We start from the raw sequence: 12,104 nt of genomic DNA on the forward strand, positions 1-12,104 counted from the left end.
TGGACTGAGTATTTCTTTAAAATTAATAAAGTCATTTTGCAGTGTTAACATTTTTTCCTTCTGTGCTGTTGCAACCACTCTCCCACTCCTTTATCTGACTGATATGGTAATAACAGGTCCTAGGGCCATATGTTCAAATACATTAGAATTCATGATGACTTTGTTCTAGTTTCTTAGTTCTTGTTAAGGCTGACAATCTTCAGGGAAAATGAGCTTTTCCAGCACAACTTCCTTAATGTTGTAAAAGATTAACATATACAAATGGGGTGTTTGACTGCACAAGTGTTTGTGTATCGATTATAGGCCCAACCCTGTCTGCACGTGCTCCTGGGCATATTGGAAACAGGTGCCTTGCCTTCAAAGGGAATCTCCCAGCAATGAAATTTACTGGTATGAGCAAGAATTTCCAGGATAAGGTCCTAGATATGTGTAGATACGAGTGAAAACAGAACTTTTGTTCAAGATAACAGGTTTAGAGTCACAGAGCAAGCTGCCACATGCATTATGAACGCACAAACTCCTAACCTGGGCCTGACCCTGCACGGCTGCAGACAAACGACGATGCTGGTTGCCCTCAGCAGTGGGCAGCCTGGGCAAGCCCCGTCCCATGCTTCACATTAGGGCATGCTGCTGAAGCTCGACTTAAAGGACTGCCTTTGTGGAGTGAGGGTGAAGTTATAAATCTTAGCGGTACCTGCATGATGACTGGAGGAGGTTGAAAATGTTTTCAGGGTACATAAAATGTGCAGACATGCAGTTTCAGAGGGAATTAAACTATTCAGAAAGTCAGATCGTGTTAGAAAATAGTTTGGCCAAAAAAAAGTAAAACCAGAGAAGTATAAATGTTATTGACATCTTCTAGGTGAAATATTTTGACTTTTTGTTCCAAAATATTTTTGACTTTTTGTTCCAGTTGCATTTTGAAACTGACAGATCTATTTGGGGAGCATGGGGGTGTTCAAAAGCAGGTAAATAGCCCTCTTAAAAATAGGTTTCTTTGTCTCAGGTCAAAGCTGAGACTGGCATTTAAATATATTTTTTCCAAGCTAGAAACGGGCAGAAAATTCCAGCTCTAGTCTTGACACATCCTGGTAGAAGTAAAAACCAAACAGTTGTTTCCAAATATGAACCCTATTGGGAAAAGCAGCATTGTTGCTTCAGCTTTCAAGCAAGGATTTAGTTGTTGAATTGGATTATTTGAAAAGCACCCACCATTCAGTTTTAATAAAAGGTCTTTCCAATTAACAAAACATCTGTGTTTAGGATTACAAAAAACAACCAGTCTTCCTCAGAACTTGTGTCTAGCCATAAATCTGCCATTAGACATGCAAAGATTTTCACTTCTCCTCACATAAGACGTTCCTGGCCAGCCTTCAGGACACAGGGTCCCATTTTATGAAGTTCAACTACTTTAGTCTGTGACCTTTAAGATTAACTGTTTGGGGATTTTCTTCTCACACATTTTTTATCCTTTATCCAATTCGTGGAATTGTTTTAGAGCAACTGGGCTTGTGAAATGCGCTTTGTAGAGCTTGAAAAAAACTGTAAGTGCTGCGGAAGGCTTCTTATTTATACAGTGAGGCTGTGTATTACATTTGCATAATATGATATCAGAAGAAATAAATGGCACCAGAAATAAGTGTATGGAGGGAAGTGCTAATGAGCTGTGCAGAACAGGGAAAGAGAATATTTTTTTCACAGAGGCTATGGATTTACAATTTTAGAGAAAGGAAAGTCAAGAATTTTTATTTAATGAAGAAAGAAACCTGAACAAAGGAATATTGGGACAGGATTTTTTTCCCAAATTTATTAAGATGTTTACAGATCTAATTCTGAATATTAAGAAAACATGCATACTAAGTTGCACAGCCAGAAAATGTGTCATTCAGATGCACAGTGGAGCATGGTATCGCAGAGGCAGTTTAATGTGCTAGCTAGCTGTGCTCCCTTCCTATTATGTAAAATGGTGAATGTACCCAAAAAGTCTAAGATGCAGGTACATATGTAAATGATCAATCATGAGAAAAAGATATCACTGAGCAGGATTAGACCATGTAAAACAAAGAGAACCTAAAACAGATGAAAAAAAAAAAAAAAAAAAAAAAGGCAGCTTGAGAGGACCTACTCTGGCAATCTCTAGGAGACAGTGGTTAAAGTGCAACATTAGCTCAGGTTCAACTTCTTCATATGTGGTTTTTAGACCCAGTTAATCACTGTGCTGTGTCCAGAGATTTGAGAAAACTACCAAGTTTATGTATCTGTTTTTTCTGTTTGGAAAAGGATTGTCCACAGTGCCAAACATGCCTCAATTTCTGCTCCCACTAAACTCATTGGGAGTTTTCTCATGGATTCCATGGGAGAAGAACTAGCTCCTATGCATTAGCAGCTGCCATCCTTCTCCTCCAGAAAGAATAATCAGTGTTCCCTAAAGACTTGAAGACCCACTGACTGACGCCACAGCAATACAGCAAAGGGTTGAGCAGGGAAAGAAAAGACTTCACAGTTTATAGTTGACAGTAAACACACCTCTAAGGTGTCCTTTGTAGTAGAAGTGTTCTATATGCAAATGTAGAAGACAAAAAAACTTGAGTGGATGTTAAAACACAAACTCATTAAGTCTGGCTGCTAGTTTTGCTGCTCAGAAAAAAACTAGGAAATATTTCTTAAAAAACAGCTACAACCAGAACACTGATTCACTGCAAGATTTTTCTTGGACAAACACATTCACTGAAGAAACAAAACAAAACCAAGCCAAAGCCCAAACCAATGAGCTGTCCTCCCAGTTTATGGCCGTTTTACAATACCTTGTATTATTGATGGGATATGGCTTCACAATTCTTTTTTTTTTTTCTATATTTTACTCTTTAACATTACAGAGAGGAATGCGTATAGTGCACAGGCAGTCACTGCACCTAGTGGATAATTTTATATCCCGCTCCCATGCTTGAGTATATATGGTCCCGTAGTGAGTACATCCAATAGACTTTTTTCTTCAATGGGGCTATAAATACAACTAAAAGCAAAGTACTGCACATAAGGACCTATCTATTGCTTTACTGAGGAATGAAAGATGCCATGGATTTTGGTTGTGTGGATTCATTCTCTCTTATAGCATACTGAATAAATTGATATCTTTGTCTGTTCTTGGAGAGGGGAATTTCTCCATGTGTTTCTCCCTGTGTTGCAAAAAGAAATCCTCAAAGGCATCAATTAGAACTGCCTACCTATCATACATTTTGCCCTGCTATGGCTATGGTCTGGGATGCAATTAAGATGAATTTTAGTAAAATCTGGTTTCTTCTGGTGACATGTCAGAAATAAGTTTTCTAATATGTGTTAAGCCTGATGGTGAACTATTTTGAAATGTTCCAGCTTCATGCTTATAGTTGTCACTGTCATTGCTAACATAGGCATAATGACCATTTCATGTATTCTGGAGTGTTGCTAAGGTCAAGAAAGATCTAGACAAAACTCTGAGAAAGGCAATAAATTACTGTTTTGTTCAAAACAGTCTGTCAAATTATACTCTTAGAATTGAAGAAAAATTCTGAAAACAGACCCCCCCCCCCCCACCGCCCCCACTTGAAACTGGTATTTTTTGCCTAAAAAGTCCTGAAGGTTGGTCAACACCGAAGCCTTTAGCCTACTATAGCAATGCTGTGGAGTCTTCTGAAAGAAGCAAGGAACAAATGCTCTGGCCCACTTACATCTCCATGACTTGTTTTTACAAAAAGTCAGGCAGCCTAGTTACAACATATTTTAGCAGTTCAGCTTGGGTTTGGAAAAGTGCCTGACATATAAAGAATCTGGAAGTCTTATCTAAAAATTAGTCTGTGAACACCTCAAACCCACAGAAGAGTACTTTATATGTCAAGTGGTCCCAGTGAACTCACCAGGGACAGCTGTGAAGAAGTGCTACCTAGTTGCATGAAATTTCACTATCTTGTCCTAAACTGAGTGCCCACAACCATGTAGGAAAATTGCACAGCTATGCTGGCACAGCACTGCGGTGGAACCATAGAAGACCTTTACTGTAAAAGACACCTGTGTGCCAAGTCAGTGCTACAGGTCTGGCAGGCCAGGGGCTCCCCGTGCCACCCTTGCTGGACACTGCAGACATGGCCTTGGGCAGACACGGACTGCCTCTTGCTTTGTACCGCTTCATCCGTGGGAGAACCAAGCATATCCCTGATCCATACATCAAGAAGCAGGCTTGCCCCTTTCTACATCCTTTTCATTTATGTCAGGGTTGTTTTGCATTTTTGCTGTTTGCCATGTAAGTCACAGTTACAAGTTTCAGACCTGAGCAAGAAGTGAAAGCAGGTTTTGCTTTTGGTTTCCTAAGCCATAATTCACAATATTTGTTATCTACTTTTTCAAGCACTGGTGTTTTGGCAATTGAAAAGTCTCAAAAACCCAACAAAACTCTTACAGCAATCTGGGTTTAGCCAGAAAGCTTTGTCAACTCCGGCTCAGCAGAGTTAGTTATCCTGGTTAATTGGATCGATGGTGACAACTGTAATTACTAGAGATGAGATTGCCTGTACTGTAATTACATTTCAATCTTCAATGTGAGCTGGACTGTAGAATACATACTGCAGATTCTCCCAATTACAAACAGGTTACGGAGAGCATAGTACTTCTGTGCTAATCATGCTTGTTATTATATAGAATAAAAAAATATGCCACCAGCTAAAATAATTGTTAATCTGAAGCAGTTTTGCTGATTCAAAGGAATTAATCCACAAAGCTTTAATGCTACATGGTTTTTCAAGATAACCACGCTATAAAAACTGAAGTTTTTTTTTAACCTAAATAGTTACTAGCTATTCAGCACATTACAACTGTCAGCTCTTGCTCTGATATTCATTTGCAGAATGTTAATAAAATACCAGCATTTATAAGAAAAAACTATTCTTTCAAAACCATAGGAATAAATATATATATTTTTAAAGTCCACTGTAAAATGGAAGCATACACTATGCCTGTAAGAGCTTGTTCAAAGAACAAGGACAAAGAATGAGAAAACTACATCGATTTGTCCTTTGATTTAAGCTTACAACACATCGACAATGAATACAACTTAAAGGAAAAGTAGTATGTTTCAAGGTAAAAGGATGCTAAAACATTTATTTTCAAAACTACCAAAACTAGTAAAGACAGTATTTTATTCTGCTTCACTGAATACTCAGCGTTCTGTGGTCATGGACACTTGTGCTGGCTTTTCTTGAGGGCTCCAAAGAGGGAGGATTATGTATTTCTCTAATTAGGTTTAAAAATGGTATTCCTGATTGAATGCAGACAAATATAAATACATTAACTTATTCTGTTTCCCAGCAAAGTCTCTACCTTAGTTTTATGCTGCCTTTACTCTAATTTTGCTTATTTTCCAGTGTTTATTTATAAATATCAATGATTCATATTTGGGAAAGTGGGGAAAGAACCAATATATCTTTTTCTCTTATTTTCTTTCTTCTTCTTCCTCTTTTTTTTTTTTTTTTTTTTAAACTTCCGAGGCTCAACTATGTCTGATATATTAGAGACCACATAGGTTTAATGAAATCCATTTATGATTTTATGAGTAAAATCTGTCCCTGAGCACCACTTAAGCTCACATATGCCATCACAACAGAACTGAAGTGGTATGTTAGCAGGGAAGAGGTCTTGCTCCTGCTCTTTTCAGAGGGGTGAATTTGAGTTTCTAGTATTTAAATCCACAGCTTTGCATTCATGCAGCCATCACATTCTCCTCTACAAGTGCCAAGTGATGGCACTGCAGAGAAAGCAAGCACCATCTGTCTCCACTGCATGTGCTATCCATGCCATGCTTTGCAGTGGGAAGAAAGAGGGGCCCTACAGGAGGCTGCTACTCTTGCCACTGCAACTACTCTCCGGGCCCACGTGGTAAGGGCCCACGCGGCTGAGGCAGAGCAGGCGAGGCGTTGACTCAGCAAGCTGCAGTGTGGAGGCGGACCCGTACCAACAGAAGGGCAGGCACATGCTAACTCCCCATTACAGCAACTGAGCATTGCAAACTGATTTCCTGCACCACCATGAATCCTCAGGACCCATGTACTGCCTCCTAGGGCTAGTGGCAAATCTACAAACTGTTTCCAAACCTGGGGGAAATAATCTATTTTTTTGTTTCACAAGTAATAATTTTCCCAGAAACTGCATTCCAAAGAGTGTAGCAAATGGGAAAGGGAGAAGCAGGAGAAAAGTTTTCTAGTTCAGTTCAAACTTAGTCTGAACCTCCTTGAAACATCACTCAAACATTAGTATAGTACCAATCCTAAACACAGCTTCACTTTTTCAAATAGATATTAAAAGTAAATGTTTGGTTATCAAATTCTGGATAAAAATGTTTTCTAATTATAACCATTTTCTTTCACTCTTTTTTTCTATGTCTATCTTGCAATTACTTTTATTTAACAGTTTGAATCTAAATATAAAACACTGTGGAAGATTCTTGAATTAAAATGGCATTATCTTAGGTAGTATTACTGAGCTTTGTATAATACACACTACTGGGGATATTCAATTTATTTCAGCTACTGTTTAAGCTATGATTTCCCCAATGTTACAGATACGTTAGCTCCTTATTGTCTATTTTGACAAGTTCGGTTTTGTATTTCAAAATGAGTCTATGAAATTCTGATTAAAAGAAAATGCTTAAGCATACATTCAACCTTAAGCATGTGATTCCCTTGAAATAAATGGCTCCACTTACATATTCAAAAGTAAGCTTGTGCTTACTGCTTTGTTGAGCTGGGGCCTCAGCCACTTCCAGAGATTTTAATATCACATTTGCAAACCAGAAGGTACTGTTTAGTTTAGTAACAATGGAGCAAAGTGTCCTTCGTTTATACTTTAATCTTAGAAAATGAGATCAAGACATTTTCAGCAACTAGTTGATTGATACTATGTGAAAGCTGAACAACCTTGTTAATTAGGTAGTCCTGCTGGAGTGTCTGAAGTGCATGGCAACCTATAATTAAAATATAACATTACAGTGATCTGTAGAGGCAACCTGCTCTATCCCCCCTCCAGCAGCTGCCATGTGATACAGCCACAGAGGTTAGCAGCTTTCAGTTTCATAAAAGGATTTATCAGACTGGAAAACCAAAGACAAAAACTGGCCTTCTCCAGCTAAAGATCCGAGTATTCAGCAACTACTTTCTGCTTTATTTGTTTGGATTCCCAGCTCCCAAACACAAACGACAAAGGCAGCTTGCGGACCCCAGAAGGCTCACTCCCGAAGAGCCTTTCTGGCACAGCAAGGCAGGGACCGCCGACGAAAGTTTCTCGGCTACACTGGCTCAAAGCAATGAATATTCAAGAGTGCTTACCTTAACGAGGGGAGAAAATCTGCGGGGAAATTGAATGGCTGGCAGCAGAGGGAAGAAGGTCAGGTTCAAGTAATGACACACGGTAGAGGTTGGTTTTGTTGAGACTGTCCTGGAATTGCTTCGTTAGGGCTGCAGTGAGAACCGCAAGGGGAAACTTAGCACACAACTTCTTTAGATAAGTTTTCCTCAGATACTTAGTAACTTGCTTGGTTTGCAGATCACATTCCATATTTTCAACTCACTCAGCAAACTTAGAACAAAGCTCACAGATGGATGTGCTATTTTGATGCAATTAACTGTATATTTAGATGTATTCTTATTACACTTTTTGACTCTGTATAGAAATGTTTAGTTTAAAATAACCCTGAGACGATTGATGTTTCTGTAGTTATAATTACTCTCAAAATTTGTACCCACTTTCTGAGCCCTGGAGGCTGGATATTTGGCTTGGATATTTGTTTTGTCTTTATTTAAAGACACATTGTGCAATTGAAAATATTATTTCTGGAGATGGCAAAAATGTGATGCAAAAAACAACAATAACAATAACATTTAAAGTCAAAACTCTGAATACTAGATAAACCAGAAAGTGTTAAGATAGCTGAGACTTCATATAATAAAAAACAGGTTGATAAATTTAGTCTAGAGTATCTTTCTCAATAAACAATACCACTGTCCCTGTAGGTAATATTGTTTCTAATACATTGCATATCAACATTCACAACACAGTTTATTTCAAAAACTGAAAAAGAAAAACAATGCAAGCCTGTTAAAACCTTATTATTTATTTAAAAACAGTAAGGAATGTGTCTTAAATTATAAGAAATTACCATATTTTTATTGGTTCTGAGCTCTGGGAGGAAATGTGTATGCAATTATAGTATGTCTTCTGCATCTGTCTGCTGAGTTTATAGTAAGAATAAATCGTGGTTAATCATGTTCAGTCTTGTATTTGCTCATAACCACAACAGCGATGTGTATGCATGGAGCATCCTGCTGTTTGTTATTGGATTTTTCCTAATTCATATAGTATTTCATGTTTTGCTACTGACAACACAAAGCTCTCAGTCTTGTGTGTTAAATGCAATCACATCATTACAGTGACCAAAGTTCCCAAACCTTGCTGATTATCATAATGTACATATGGATCGATGTATTTGTTTGCACATTTTTATTTTTTTTTTGAGGGGTGGGATGGGTTTACATAAATGGTAATGAATGTTAGCTGTGTCTCCCGATAGAATAGCAATGTGTGCCTGAAATAGAAGAGAATATGCTTATTTACAACTAGACTTTTGTGGTGTTTCCTCTGAATTTTCAGTTGTAGATTTTAGAATTAACCTTGTGTTCAATGAGGAAAATTCTCTTAGGCACTGTCTGTTTTAAGGCTGACTCACCTTTGTGGTTATTTTTTTTTATCCCCATGTCCTTGCTTTTCCAATATCTTTGTTAGTTTTAGTCTGAATGGTTGAAAAGCCTCTCATTTGAAAAATCAAAACTAAAATGCAGAATTAAAATTCTCTGCTCATAATATTATTAGATTAAACTTTGCCTTTGAAGTTCTAAAACAAAGCAGACGTGGTATTCTTTGAATCCAGACCACACAAAGAGCCAGACCATCCACTAGGTGAGAACTCCTCTTGCTCTTGGGTAAGCAGTGGGAAGGACACGCCAACCTTTCTGTGGTCTGTAAGATGATGAGTCATAGTTTTAATTATTCATTACTTGGATATGTCCTGGGAGATTAGTACTCACAACTATAACTTGTTACAAAGCTGTCTAGATAAAATGTATCACTACCCTGTTTTACTAAATCAAAAAAGACTAATGCTATGCCATATGGTTATGGTCAATAATAATGGAATCTAAGATCTGACATGATGCACATTTTGATTTTCTTGCTTGGAGTGCACATACAGAATAACACTGTTTGGGGCTCTGGGCCTAAACCCATGGGAGCAGGGGAAGGCATCACATCTCACGCCCCCTTTCAGAGGTGCTTTCCTGTGTCCATACAAACCACTTCACTGCACAGAAATACCAGATGCAGAAAAAGGCAGAAAATCCTGACTTTGCACTTGTACAATTTTTAAGGATATATTTAGATTAAGAATTAATATTCCAATTGGTTGATTTGCAGGGAGTTCTTCATGGTATTTAGATGCTAATTACTGCACAATTAGCGGGCTAAGGTCAGACAGATCTTCCAGTAATGGAGCGCAGAAATACACAGTGTTAAAATATCAAAATTATCCACAAATACAGATCTGAGAAGGTTTTTAAAAAGACTACCACACATGGGTTTCTGCAGTTCAGAGGCCAAACTTTGCTCTTGTTAATTGTACTTAAGTCAAAGGGAACAAGATGTGATGGTTCCGACTGCAGAGTGGGGCAGTGCAGGTTCCCGGCCTCCTCATGCTGCCAGCCAGCATGCACACGTTTGGGTTTTTGGCACTTACACTCTTCCACTCACTCTCTTCTCTGGCCAAACATGTGCCCATTCAACGTTTTTCTCTAACTGCCACACAATGGATCTGCATGTTTCTTACTCAAACATCCAAGGAGAGATTACTGTGCAAAACAGAGTTAATACTGTATCTACCATTTCTTACATCTTCCCCTGCAATCAGTGTGGAGCAGAAAGATTTTGAGGTTAAGGAATGCTGACATCAGAAGGCAGAACAATCATAGAGCATTTGAGAGCTGGGTGCACGGAGAGGGCACAATCTGTTTTATTACCACCATATCTTATTATCAAAACCTTTCCAAATGCCAACTATTGCAAATGCACAGATTTCTGTTTTTCACTGTAAGTTGCAAAGAGGTAACTTGAGTTCTTTTCTGGTTGAAACATCTAAAATCTGTCCTGTGTTAGGAGCAGGTATTGTTTCCTTCCCAGGAACAGGCTACCCCAAAGATTTTATATATATATATATATATATATATATATATATATATATTTCAATATATTTCATTTGAAGCTGCTGAAACTATATCTAAATGGGAATACTGATGAAATGATAAAGAAAGAAATGTCTGCTGCTGTCATTAGCCAGGGAAACTGCCTGTGTGGAAAATACCTGCTGAGGCCTGGAGGAGGGAAGAGGTTCCCATGCCCAGTGCTGAGGGTGTGAGCAGCAGCCCTGTCAGGGGTCCCATGCTGCTGCCGCCCCTCCTTTGTGGGCACCTCTGGGAGAGGAATCAAGGTCTGGGAAATCTTCCTTGAGCCTGAGTGATGAAGGGTCCAAGTCCTAAATAACACGATTGGCTTCACTTCTCAAATGAATAGTGTCCTACTCTATTCAGCTGTGACCAGAGCAACGTTCATCAGCAACTGCAGAACACCTTTGTTTCCTTCCTTAGAAGGACAAAAATCAGGCTGTGTGGAACTTTTCCCTAGTAACTAAGGCCACGTACAACTTGGGAAACTGAGGGAAAGTTACACCAAGCTTTGTTTCTCAATATTCCCCTCTGCAGGGCTGGGACTGGCTGTGCTCAGGCCAGCTCTGGTCTGGAGGCTTCATACCACTGCTAGCACAATGCTGAGGCACTGTTGCCAGCTGGAGAATAAAGCTGATTTCTCTGGGCTCAGGCTCTGCTTAGACCTTTCAGAATGGGGTGCAACTGGCCAGCATGAGGGTGCCCGTGGCATGTCCCCAGCCTCACAGTTTCTTGTGGAGGAGCCCAAGGAGTTTCATGCAATAGCCCAGAACTGCCTGGTCTTGTCTCACCAGTTGTGCCTGTTTCTGCTTCCCCAGAACCCACTGATGTCTAACTTCTGGGGAGAGGCAGAACTGAAAATCCACCTAAGTTTCAGTGCTTGCCAAGAACAAATGTTTTGCTAAAATCATAGAAATCGTAGAATGGTTTGGGTTGGAAGGGGCCTTTAAAGATCATCTAAGTCCAACGCCCCTGCCATGGGCAGGGACATCTGTCACTAGATCAGGTTGCCCAAGGCCCCATCCAACCTGACCTTGAACACTTCAAAGGATGAGGCATCCTCAACTTCTCTGCAGTGCTTACACTAGCTTCACTTTGTATTTCTAACTGAAATATTTTTCCCCCTTGATCTTCCATAGCATGGCTGCTCTGTGGCAGTCAGGAGTATGATGAGCTCAGGGCGTAAGAGTCCTTTTAAAATCAACACTTATCCACCGAAACTGGGGCTGCTAGGATTTATATTGGGCACAGGAGCCATTTTAATGGATAGCCCTTGACAAACCTGATTTACGGATTAAAATAACAATATTACGGCTTTTATAGAATGTATAAATTTAAAGCTGAACGGCACTAGCCATAAAATTTCGGGTGCTTTTGTTACAGCTGTGACTAGCAGCAAAACAATATAGCAGCTAAGCACTGCAATTAATGATCTCCAACTGTAGCATGTTCAAAAAATCAGGGTCCCTTTCAGAGTGTATTACCAGGTGTCATGTCACATCAGGCTTTCTTCAGGCACTAGCTCAGACCCGACATAAACAGATGTAAAAGACAAAGCTCAAAACACTTAGCAATACGTATTCAAAGAGACACCATGTGGTTTTATTATTCAGGTTTAACTATTGTTCTGTACTTTTTGTTTATCACAGGGCTTTCACTTTCCTTTAGCCACATCCACAGCAAACATAGTCACTAAGCAGTCTAGTCCTTAAGTATGGGTATCCTACATATGTCTATTCTATTTCAGATCAGGACTCATGCTGTGCTCATATACTTTGGTAGTTAGCCCTCAAGAAGCCAGCTGCAAGTCCTTAA

General features: G+C 39.2%; 1 protein-coding gene across 2 annotated transcripts in view; it reads right to left on the bottom strand.

Moving 5' to 3' along the window:
* SEMA6D (semaphorin 6D) overlaps positions 1–12,104 on the bottom strand; it is a 260,446-nt gene that overhangs the window by 62,548 nt on the left and 185,794 nt on the right. Inside the window, exon 3 of one of the 2 annotated variants that reach the window (XM_035336037.1) lies at positions 7,350–7,478. The exons of the other annotated variant lie outside the window; for it this stretch is intronic. The gene's annotated coding sequence lies outside the window, so the exon portion shown is untranslated. The remainder of the gene's footprint in view (positions 1–7,349; positions 7,479–12,104) is intronic. 2 annotated transcript variants of the gene reach the window in all.

Source organism: Oxyura jamaicensis, chromosome 10, assembly GCF_011077185.1.
Source record: "Oxyura jamaicensis isolate SHBP4307 breed ruddy duck chromosome 10, BPBGC_Ojam_1.0, whole genome shotgun sequence".
NCBI classification, from domain to species: Eukaryota; Metazoa; Chordata; class Aves; order Anseriformes; family Anatidae; genus Oxyura; species Oxyura jamaicensis.